This window comes from Heterocephalus glaber, unplaced genomic scaffold, assembly GCF_053883595.1.
Source record: "Heterocephalus glaber isolate CG9 unplaced genomic scaffold, H.glaber_assembly_v1.0 deba00001550, whole genome shotgun sequence".
Lineage (NCBI taxonomy): Eukaryota > Metazoa > Chordata > Mammalia > Rodentia > Bathyergidae > Heterocephalus > Heterocephalus glaber.
In genome coordinates this window covers 20237609-20249638 of record NW_028258343.1, presented here as the reverse complement: position 1 = coordinate 20249638, position 12030 = coordinate 20237609, and the positions used below count along the sequence as shown (strand labels likewise).

At 35.2% G+C, this 12030-nt stretch overlaps 1 protein-coding gene and 1 pseudogene across 7 annotated transcripts in view; both read left to right on the top strand.

Moving 5' to 3' along the window:
- Nkain2 (sodium/potassium transporting ATPase interacting 2) overlaps window positions 1–12030 on the top strand; it is a 927662-nt gene that overhangs the window by 282856 nt on the left and 632776 nt on the right. The gene's annotated exons all lie outside the window — the stretch shown is intronic.
- Window positions 3278–3436, top strand: LOC147824264 (U2 spliceosomal RNA; annotated as a pseudogene).

The window sequence follows — 12030 nt, the reverse complement described above, 5'->3', positions numbered from 1 at the left end:
AAATATGAATTAGCAAAAAAAACTACTAGATCTAATGAGTTAGCAAGACTGGAGGATACAAGATTAATACACAAAATATCTCTGCCCCCTGCCTTGCAAATGCAAGGTCCCAAGTTCGATCCCTGGTACCAAAAAACAAAAACCAAAAACCAAAAAACCAATACTCAAAATGTCAATCACTTTCTTACATAACAGTGATAAACAAGTGGAATTTGAAATTTAAAACAAATACAGTAAGTCCCCAAATTATGGATATTTGAGTCGTGAACTTTCACATGTGTGCTGTGTAAGATTCACTTTGTTGGAATTAGGAATGAATCCGACTTATGAACATTCTCCTGGAAAAGAAGTCGTTTGTAAGTCGGGGACTTACTCTAATATCTATATTTTCACTTAAGAAATTAACTACTTAGTTATAAATATTACAGAATACGTACAAAATCTATGGAGCAAAGTAACAAACCTCTGATGCATGAAATTAAAGAAAAACTAAATAATGGAGGGATTTCATATTCATGGATAGGAAAACATAATATCAAAATGTGAGTTCTTCTGAACTTGATCTATAGTTTCAATGCAATCCTCATGAAAATCCCTGCAAGTTATTTTGTAATAAGAATAAATTCATTCTAATATTTATATTGAGGGGGAAAGATGCAGAATAGCCAATACAATATTTAAGAAGAACAAAGTTGGAGGACAGACATTATGTAGCTTCAAGAGATACTATAAAGCTGAAGTAATCAAGACAATATGGTATTGTTGAAAGAATAAATAGCTCCATGGATCACAACACAGAACCAAGGAATAAATCCATATAAATATAGTCAAAAATTTGACAAAGGAACAAAAGTATATACTAGAGTAAAGATAGTGGTTTTTTTAAGGAACTAGTGCTAGAATAACTGCATATCCACAGATAAATAATTGAGTCTAGATGTGAACCTTATACCTTTCACAAAAATTAACTAAAAATTAGCCACTGATCCATGTGTAAAATATACAGCTATAAAACCCCTAGAAAATAATATAGATTGTATAGATATCATTTGGAAAATCAATGACTTTTAGATAAAATACTGATGTTATAACTCATCAAATAAGTAATTGATAAGCAGCACTTCATTTAAATTTAAAAATTTTGCTCTGTGAATGATACTGACAAAAAAATGGGTAAACAAGACACAGTTGGGAGAAAGTGTTTGCAAAATATCTGTCTTGTTGAGAACTATTACAGAAAGTGCCCAAATAGAAATCTTTTAAAATTCAGCAATAAAGAAACCTCCTTTAAAAATGAGCCAAAATCCTGAACAAATATCTTACCAAAATGATATAGAGATAAAAAATAAGCATATAACAATATGCTTGACATCACCTGTCATTAGGGAACTAAAAATTAAGTGAGGTGACATCATACACCCATTAGAACTGCCAGAATCCAAAGCATTGTGGGAACAAAAACTAGCAAAAAATTGGAGCAAAAAGAACTCATATTTGTGGCAAGTAGGGATGCAAAACATATACCAAGGTTGGGGGACATTTTGGTGGTGGTTCTTTTCTTTTTTTTTAAATTTTTTTCCATTAAGTTTATTGGTACATTTTAGGTATAAAATACAGTTACATTCATCATTGGGATCTTGTACCTTTACATGATGTATCTTGGTTCTTATTTTATTCCGCATTCCCCTGCCCTCCCTTTACCTCCTCCACCCTTCCCTATTTACAAAGACTTTGTTTCCATTTTTTTCCTTTTCTCATATATTTTCTTTTCCCTTCTTTCCTTTCCCCTACCCCTCCCACTTCCCCCACTCCTTTAGACCTTTTCTTCCTATTACACAACATCAATTTTACACTTTTTAAAAAATTACACTATCAAGATTTAGAGGATCTTACCACAAATTTTATAGAATTTAAAAGGATATAGAAAGCATATTACAAAAATCCTTTTTGAAATAAATTTGACAACTTCTATGAAGTATCTTGGAAGACAAATTAATGAAACTGACTCTGGAGGAAATATAAAATTTGAATAGCACCTATTAAAGAAAGTATATTCCTATCTTGAAAACCTACCTATATGACAGCAGCAGGCTCATAAACATTTTAACTGATAAATTATATCAAACAGTTAATGCAGAAAAAAGAAGGAACACTTCTCCCCTCATTTTAGGAACTCAACATTGTGCTAATCCTAAAACTGGATAAAGATAATAGAAGAAAAAGTACGAACATAGATAGAAATTTGTTTAACAAAACAAACCATTAGAAGTCAGATCTGGCAGGATGTAGAAAGTGGTTTTCTTATAGGGATGGCAGTGTTGGTTCAGCATTGGAAGATCCACCCCCAAAAGTCATCATTTTAACAGAGGACAGGAGAAAGCCATGTGATCCTGTCACTAGTTTGAGAAAGACTATGATGCTGCCACCGACCTTGGTGGTGTTTCTTTACAAAGCTCAGCACATTTCTACCATGGGGTCAACAACTGTATTCTTTGGAATTTACTCAAATGAATTGAAAACTCATGTCCATGGAGAAATCTGCACAAAGATATTTGTAGTAGCATAGTTCATAGTTGCATAACCTGGAAGCATCTAAGATGTCTTTCAGTAGATGACTGGATAAGCAAACTGTGGTACATCCAGACAAATGGAACATTATTTGGTACTGCAAAGAAATAGGCGATCAAACCATCCAAATGCATGTAGGAAACATAAATATGTACTAAGCAAAATCAGCTTATCTAAAAAGGCTCTCTACATCATTATTCTAAATCTTTCACATTCTAGAAAAGGCCAAGCCATGGAAACAATAAAACCATCAGTGGTTGCCAGGAGCTGGGGAAGGGAGAGTTGGGTGGGTGGAGCTCAGAAGACTTTTCCAGCACTGAAGCTATTCTGTATGACACTGGAGTGGTGGAAACATTTGTGGAGGAGATGGGTCAAGACCCTGTGGCTATTACTTTTTGTTCAGTTTTACTGTGAGCCAAAAACTGTTCTAAAAAATAAAGCTTATTTTAAAAAGAGAGAAACAACAATTAGTAATGCAATGGTAGGAAAGAATCCCACAAACATCCTATATATGCTGCTTATATTGAATATTTTTAAAAAATTAACATAAGTCACTAGCAAAGGTAGACATGGGCAGTTGGTATAAACTTGCTTTGCAAGCCAATATTTAGCTATACTCTGATAGCATGCACAGATGACAATGCTGATTAATACACTGAAGATTTTTGCCAGTAAAATACACTTGATTGTAAAATCCCAGTGGAATCCAATCACTTCTCAGCCTTTTGGCTCAGATCAAGTGTAGTATATCCCAGTGGAACCCAAAATGGTGTAGCTTAAATATTTACCACATGAACTAGAGAGTGTTGATATTGCTTATATTCTCTCTTTTGGTTTTGGGATATCTTCCAGAATGAGCAGTATATATTTGCATCACACAAGTTTAAGAGCAGTTATAATAAAGTACATGAATAATGTACAGTTGTCAAAGGTCTGTATAGCACAAAATTGAGTTTTGGTGAAAAACAAATTCAGTTATATGCAGCAGACAGTTTTTGAGATGTCTCTGTTATAGAAACAGGAATTGAAAGCATCAACAAGTAGCCCAACCTGGGGAAGTGGAATTGACATTGATCTTAGAGGTATATTCATCACTCACTTGTTAATGCACCCATTTACCACTTCACTGACTAAAAATGTTCCCATTATTTCTAAAAAGTTATGTAGTTCTTATCTCAATACAGTCATCTCTAGAACTATTGCTTTCTGTAGCAAGTAACTAAAAAAAAAAGAGAATGGTGATCTGTCAAAACATTAATCCAAATAACACTTCTTGGATTTAATTCATTAAGCAAATTTTATAGGAAGAAAACAATACTCGTGTACTGACTGATGACTGAAGAGGATGAGCTACTTTATATACAGTGCATTATTTATTACCGTCAGGTGGTTCAGCATAAACTTCTAAGAGGATTTATGTAAGAAAATCTGTAACACTCTCATATATTATGTTCTTGAGTCTATAAAATTCCCATATAAATACCTGAATATATTATTTGTCTATTTTACACATATATAGTGAATTATATTTTTCATGAGTTCATTTTAGCATAATAATGAGAAATGTTATTATAGACATTATATACAAGAACCTTTGCAAATACTTTAATATTTCAAAAACAATCTCTACTTCCTCAAGAAATGTATAAAACATACTAAAAATAGGTGAAAGTTATAATGATTTTGATTCTGTGCAAAAATGTGAATCACTGTAGACCACTGACTTGATTGGACATACACACACATATATATATATGTATTGTATGGTTATATAATATATGAATATCTGTTATATGTGGAGATACATATATGTGATATGTGGAGATACAGTAATACACATATATATTATATTAATATATGTATATATACATGTGTGTAATATCTATATAATATACATATATTTTCTTTCCTCTCTAGAAAATTGAGCACTCAGATTACTTTCAACTATGATAATGCATACCACATTTAATTAAATTAAATGTGGGTCACAGTTGCAGTCTACTTTTTCAAAATGAGCAATATATATATTTATATGATTAAATTTGTCATTGTCAATTGATAACAGAGGGCAGAGTTGATTTGGGATAACATATTGTTTCTATTTTGAAAGAATGTTCTTTTGATGAAGAACGTTAACAGAAATGTAAGCTGTTGACTTATTTTGGAGGTGGATTTGAAACAAATGATGCATACGATTTCACAGGAGAGGTTTATCAATTCTTTCCCATCTCAGATGTGTAGATTCTTTGAAATAATGGTAGCATATTTGTTAATTTAACAGAAGTGTTACTTCATGTAATTATTATGGAATTGTAAAGTCTGTCAAAATTACACACAGAGATGATATCATCACTTAATCGTTGCTTGCAGAGTGGATTCAGCAAAAATATACTTCACAGTTAGGTGGGGGAGGTTCTCCTATTTTGCTTCATGCTGTAGTTCTTTTCATCCAGGATTTACTGAGACGTGAACAGCTCACAACCCTATTTAGCAAGTCAGTGTGACTCTGAGTGGTCTGCAGTTGTGGTGTCTGCCCTCAAGTTGTCTAGCACACACGCAACTCAGGTGACTTCTCTGACATTGTCCTTTCTTTCAGTTACCACAGCCTTGATAATCTGTCTCTTATCACTGCTTTGATTTGCCTTTTAAACCTGGCCATTTTACCTTAGTTCCACTGGGCTGGAACACGACCCCGTCATGGATCCTTCATGGATGCATCACACATATGCACTTCTCTGTGCCCTTGTATGCACGAGTTTGTTCCTTCCTGCATTCTTCTCTCCCTCTCTTCCTCTCTCTCTCTCTCTCTCTCCCTCCTTTCTCTTTCTCTCCCCTCCCTCCCCCCTTCCTCCCTCCTTCCCTTCCTTCCTTCCTTGCATTTTTCTCCCACTACATTTTTAAGGCAGGTGTGGAGATCCTGCATACACGTGACTCTCCTGCCTCATCCTCTCAAGTAGCTGGAGTTGCAGGTGTGTGCCACACACCCAGCCTCCTGGATCAAGGAATAGGATCAACACTCAACTCTGCAAAGTGTTCCAGACCCTGACTGCCTTCCTTTCTCCCCTAGAAAGAACAGCCTGGCCATTTGTCTTGTTTCCCATAGTGCCTCGTTCATACACATTTAGCACATTTTATGATAATAATCCTATTAGCTCATTACTAATAGCCACTAGCATAATTTTGCTTAATTCTCAATATCATCCTATGAGAAATTTGTAGAACACAGTTTATGTAAGTTGTGTAGTCTTACATAGCTAGTTAAATGAAGGAGTGGGTTATGAGCAGAATTTTAGTTTTAAATTACAAAGTCCTGAGTTACGACCTGAATAATGGCTGCTTGTGCTTCCAGATGTTCTCAGATACAAATTTAACCCTTAGAGAGTTCTGGAAGGATCATGACAACATCCTTTCCTGTGTGGGGTTAACTGAGAAATCCTGGGCCAATGTCTCTCTAAGGACACTGAGTTCTGCGTGTATACAGAAGAGAGACTTTGAAGGCTGTGTAGGAGCCTGAGCCTTCAACTGACCAATTTGATTACAAGCAGCCCCTGCCAATGGATTGAGTTCCTAAGTCAAGGGCCCACTGTACACCTAAATACTCCATATAGACAGCTGCATGTGTATATCCCAGAAAATCTGTCTTTCCTCCAGATCGACCCTACTTTTTTTAAGTTTAAACATTGTCTGTTTAGCCCTGATTTTCAGAATACTCTCCCCAAGTGTATGTTTTGTAAACATTTGCAGAATGCTTGTTAAATGGACAAGTTGAAAGTGTGCCATGTCTTAGAAGAATGTTTTAAATGCTTTGGCTAAAGTAAAATTTTTGTAAAAGTACAGAGAAAGAAGTTGGAAGGTCTCTAATATGACAAAGGAGAACAAAAGAATAGTAAATCCTAACCGCAAAATTTGGCATAGGTGCTTTTGGAGAGGCACAAACTATTTGACAGCAGTCATTTGGATAACTGGATAACAGTTACAGAAAGCTGTGTGAAACCCTCTGAATTAGCAGTGAGGCTTTGCCTAGTTCTGGGTGGAGAGAAAAAGTCAGATTAGATAATGATTGCTATAATCATTGAGAGCAGGGCTTCAGAGTAAGGACACATTTTCTTAAATCTGAAGTTCTTTTGTGTATGCAGAGTGACCCTTCTCAGAGACAGTAGCCCCTTCTTATCAGCTATGCAAATTACTTAACCTCCCTCTGACTTAATGAAAGCAGAACAAAGATGCAGTGTGTTGCAGGTATTCTTGAGAAGAGCAGCAAACAAGACACTCATACCATGCTCAGCATGCCTCCTGCACATATTACATGGTCAACTATTAGAGTTGTTTAGTGAATTTATCTAGCATATTAGTGGTGGGTTTGAAGCAAATAATCCATAGGCCTTGATAGGAAATGTTTATGAATGTTTAAAACTACAATAAAGTGGTGTTTCAGAATTCACAAACTCAATTTTCTGTATGATTCTGCTTGCAGACAAAACTGGAGAAGAACTGAATCACATATTCCCATAAAGTCAACATGGAACCTAACCATTGGATTTGATTTGGTTCTTGTCCAATGTGGTTTGGGACCAGAATTGCGGAATATCTATCCCATGAAAAGTATGAGATAATCCAACACTATGTTTAGCACAAAGACACCTATAACAAATGGTAGCAATAAACTAGGATATTACCATGAAACATCCATGAATTTGGGGCTGGAGACTTAGCTCAGTGGTTTTGCCACCTGCGAAAAAACATCCATGAATTTTTACAATTGCACACATTTTTAAAACTAAGGCATAACAGTTTAATAGCCTATCATGTTTTAAATACATTTTTGAATTGGAAATTAGAATAGCATCTTCTCATGACGGACACAAACTCAAAGGAAGAAATCTGACAAATTGATGTGAAATAAATATTAATTTAAGTGTAAGTGAAACTTGGGCAAAGCATGGTGAGATCTAGGGAAGCTACATAATACATAAAATACTGAGCCCACACTGTATGTAGTCCACCAAACCAAAGGAATAACCCATGGCTGTGGATTCGAAATCTTACTGAAGCAGGCACACAAACACCCCGGGTGCTACCTGGAGAATGTGAGGCATGATGGCACAAGTCTTTCTTTAGATAGATTATAATCTCCCCATATATATTTATATCAAAGAATGTATTTCAAAGAGATGTGATTTGTGAAAAATAAACAGTAGTTTTTGGTGGGACTAACTATATGCATAATAGGAAAACAGATTTAGACACATTTAGTTTCCAATCATCGTTTTCTCATAAAACACAATGGGGATCTGAAAATAATATTTTTCCCATAAATGAACAGGATGTTTAGTAGAGAATTTCTTTATCAAGCTCTTAGTCACTGACTGCAAACCAACCACCTTCAATCTTAATAAAGGAGTGTGGGGTTCAAGCACTGTTTCCCCAGTAATATGTGCCCCAGTGGTGGTGCCTCTCATAAGTGACCCTTACACCATGCAGCCTACTTTCAGTGGCTCCCTGTATCTTGGGGGTTGAAGTTCATCTTTTCTACCTGTTCTGCAAACCCCTTTCTACTTCCGTCTTTCTACTCTTCCTTTCCTGCATTAGCGAGATATTCCATTCCTTCTTACCTTGGACCTTCTGCTTCAGTTCAAGCAATCTCACACCCAACCTCATGCAGGATGTCTTGTTCCATTTCACTTAATGCTTTTCATATTTTTGCATTTTAATTTTTCCAGCAGTACTATGTTTTGATTAAACTTAATCTGCATTATCTTTTGCTTTTCATATAAATTAATTTATACACTCTTTTACCAGAAATAACTGTTTCTAAAAACAAAAACAATTGCTTTCTCTTTGTTTTGCCTTCAAACACAGAATCAAGTGCATCCAATTCACCTTCAAACAAAGCCCAAGAAGATAACTCAGTGCTTTCTTCAGGTGTCGAAATAGCATTTAAAAATCTAAAATTATAATTGCCCATGATTTATATTTTATGTCTTGCCAAGGCGTACAAAATGAATACACTATTTTTCTGTTTGGTTTTATGTCCAAATTTAACGAGAGGGTACAGAAATCTTCAGAGATTTAGGAATTATATAGGGAACATTTTATGTAAAACTATGTTAGCGATCAACATAATTTACCACTTTTGCAATATTTTTCCTGTATATTTAAAAAATTAAGGGAAAAGCTAAAATATATATTTCTTTTCTGCAATTGTTTCCTTTGTGGAACTCTACAATTTAGATATTTGTATTTTGCTGCAGATTCTGCCACTTGAAACTGTCTTTCTCACATCCATGTTAATCAAATTTAGAGTGACCTCAAGTAAGATTAATTAACCTCTTTCGGGATCACTTTGTTTAACGAGTTTGGATGATATCTAAATTCTTTTCCAGCTCTCAAATTTTGAGCATACTTGAATAAAATTTGCTTTTCCTATAGAGCTCACTTCAGTCCTGGAAGTCTACATGTTTTCAACTTACCTGAGTAACTTATAAAGAACTAGAAAAACTAAAAGTATCACCTCAGTAGAACTAATCTCAGTAGATTTAAAAGTATTAACAATTTCCACAGCATCAACCCTGTAGTCTTCACTACCTTGCTTTGGTTAAAGATCCCTCCTCACTGAGTTTTCTGTCTATTTAATCCACTTAAATTTTCATCATTTTATTTTCTTTACCATCACTGTGTCAGGCTTCCTGCCAGTATGAATTTTAAAGTGTCATGGTCCCTAATTCTCATCTGTTTTAATATTGTACAGATCTTACCTGTGTGGTTTCCTCTGGGGACTCTTTTTAGAAGCTAACTTAAAACCATTGAGCCACCCTCCTCAGAAAATCTACGATTCAAGTTTGTTTTGGCATATATGTCTGTGGGAAAATCATAGATAGACATGACTAAAATAATAGAGTTGCAAGTCAAGGAGAATTTCATACCTATTTATTTACAAAGAAGCAGCTTATTGTTGGAATCATGGTGCCAAGATAATTGAACTAAACAGAAAGTATGAGAATTAAGAGCATTGGGTATAATTCCACTCAATGCAGGTTCATGGCGAGGATCCACTATTTTTAGCTGTATAACTTTAGCAAGATACTTAGCTTCTACCAATTGTTATGAACATTAAAGTGATATACATAAACTACAATAATACTAGAGATGCTAGTTATTGTTATTAAACCTGTTCAAAGACATTTTTTGAGTAACCTTGTATGTAGACAGTAGGGGAAGATACCGTTCATCATCAAGATGCAGAAATATCTACGGTTTAATATAACTCTTTAATAGGAGTTTAAATAAATGGAGTTTTATATAAAATCTATGGCTCTCAAAAAATTTTGGCAGGAATATTGATTCTATTATTTTCCTTAGTCTGCAAGCATCATGAAGTATAGAGATACATAAATTACGTGCAGGAGATTCTAGAGCAACTACGATATAAACATCTGCGGCCTTATTGCTACTATATTGAATAAGGCAGTTGTGAGTCACAAAAACAGCCACCAGGAGAGAAAGCATTATTACTAGCCTTCCCTATTCTCTTCAGACTTTTCTGGTGTGATAGAAAAGAACCAAAATACAAAATCAGTGTTTGTCCTCTGATCAGGGCCTGATTTGAATGGACACACAAGATGTTTGACATCGTCCTCCTCCTGCTCAGTGTGTCTAGTCAAAGCTATGGGGACCTTGGCCCATGACTTAGCACAGGAAGACAATGCCTTCTGCTTGCCAAGTAGCACCACATGCAAATGAAGATGGAAGAAATAATTATCTTACTCCCTGTGTGGATATTTACAATATATACCAACACTCTACCACCTAATATTGTGTCAGAAAAGTAGGGATTTGTTCTCTGTTTGTTTTACGTACTTTTGATCCATTTCCTTGTATAGATTAAAATTAGTTGAGTATCAAAGTCTTATCTTATGTCTTCAAACTTCTCACAGTTCTTTCCCAATTCCCAACAATTTTAATCTAATATGCAATGTGAAAAAATCAACTTATTTGTTGTCAGTTTTTCTTACCTTTTTTCTTCTATTTTCTTTCCAAATTCCCAATATTTTTAATTTTTCATGTAAAATGTTGACCTAGTTGTTGTCAGTTTTTTCTTATGTCTCAGAAATTATGTCTTAGCATTGGATTCTGGAATAATTAAGGAAAAATATACAGGGATCTAGGTGGCAGGTATTCTTTTTGTTCTTTCTGGAGACTAAGAATGAGGGAAGGAAGGTAAAGAGGATCACAGATCACATCTGAGTGCTTAGAGGACCACTTTTACCCAGAAGGACCCTCTGGAGCTGCTTTCCAATCGCATAGATAAGTGTGCGATGTTGTCTCTTGTTCTGCCCTTTCATTCCTCATGTGCCATATTCAGAGAGTACTGTTGTCCAGCAAACCATTGTACAATGGAATCATTTACCTATGGAGTACTTAAGAGCTTAATTTTGGCATTCAAACAGGTCTGGTTCAAATTCTTATACCTTCTCACGCCCTTCACTAGAGGAATTGTCTCATTTCTCTCTCATGTGACAACTATTCCATAGCGGTTATGAAATGATGGGCCGTGCTTTTATAGTGCGGAATCCAGATGTTCATATATTTGGTTTCTCCTCATTTTTTTGGTACTGGGGATCGAACTCAGGTCCTTGTGCTTGCACAGCAGGTGGCAAAACTATTGAGCTAAATCCCCAGCCCCCAGATGTTCATGTATTTGGAATTAGGTGTTCCAGACTCATCTCCACTGTCTGCATACTATGAAAAATATGATTCTTTAAATTTGGGTTCATTTCTCTGTAAAATTGAGACATTAAGAGCCAAATTATTAGGATTATTGTAAAAAGGTAAGAAAGGATTTACAGACTTCTTTAGAAGTAATAAGCATGATTAAAATCTCTTATACGTCAACCCATCAGTTTCATGAAAAACTGAATCATGGGAGAGTAACAAGGGAGCTTGAACTTAACCATGTTTAGATAATGTTCACACTGACATATAAAACTAATTAGATTTAATTCTGTAAATACTGGAAGTTTTCCTGTTTTGAGAATATCCTTTAAGCAAAACCTCTGTGGGGCCCCTTGGAGCCTGAGGCCTGTAGACAGTCTTGTGGTGATTTCCGAATTTGTTATTAAATTTTAGCAGTATTATGTCAATATAAAAACTATGTGAGCTATCTTTCAGAAGTGTGTATGTACAGGGCTTGGTGCAGAGCTAGAATCATAGTACTCTTGGAAGCTGATGGGGCTGGGGATGTAGTCCAGTGAGAAGGACCTGGGTTCCATCCCCATTAGTGCAAAAATAAATAAATGAAGTGTACATGTATAGGATCATTCAAGAAGAATGTGGATTTTGGTTTTTTTTGCAGTGAAATCTTACTGTGATATGTATTTGTTATACATTTTATAGTGAGTATAGAAGCCCCAATGAGATCAACTCTATCATTATACATTAAACATCTCCCTGAGGAGTCCTTTT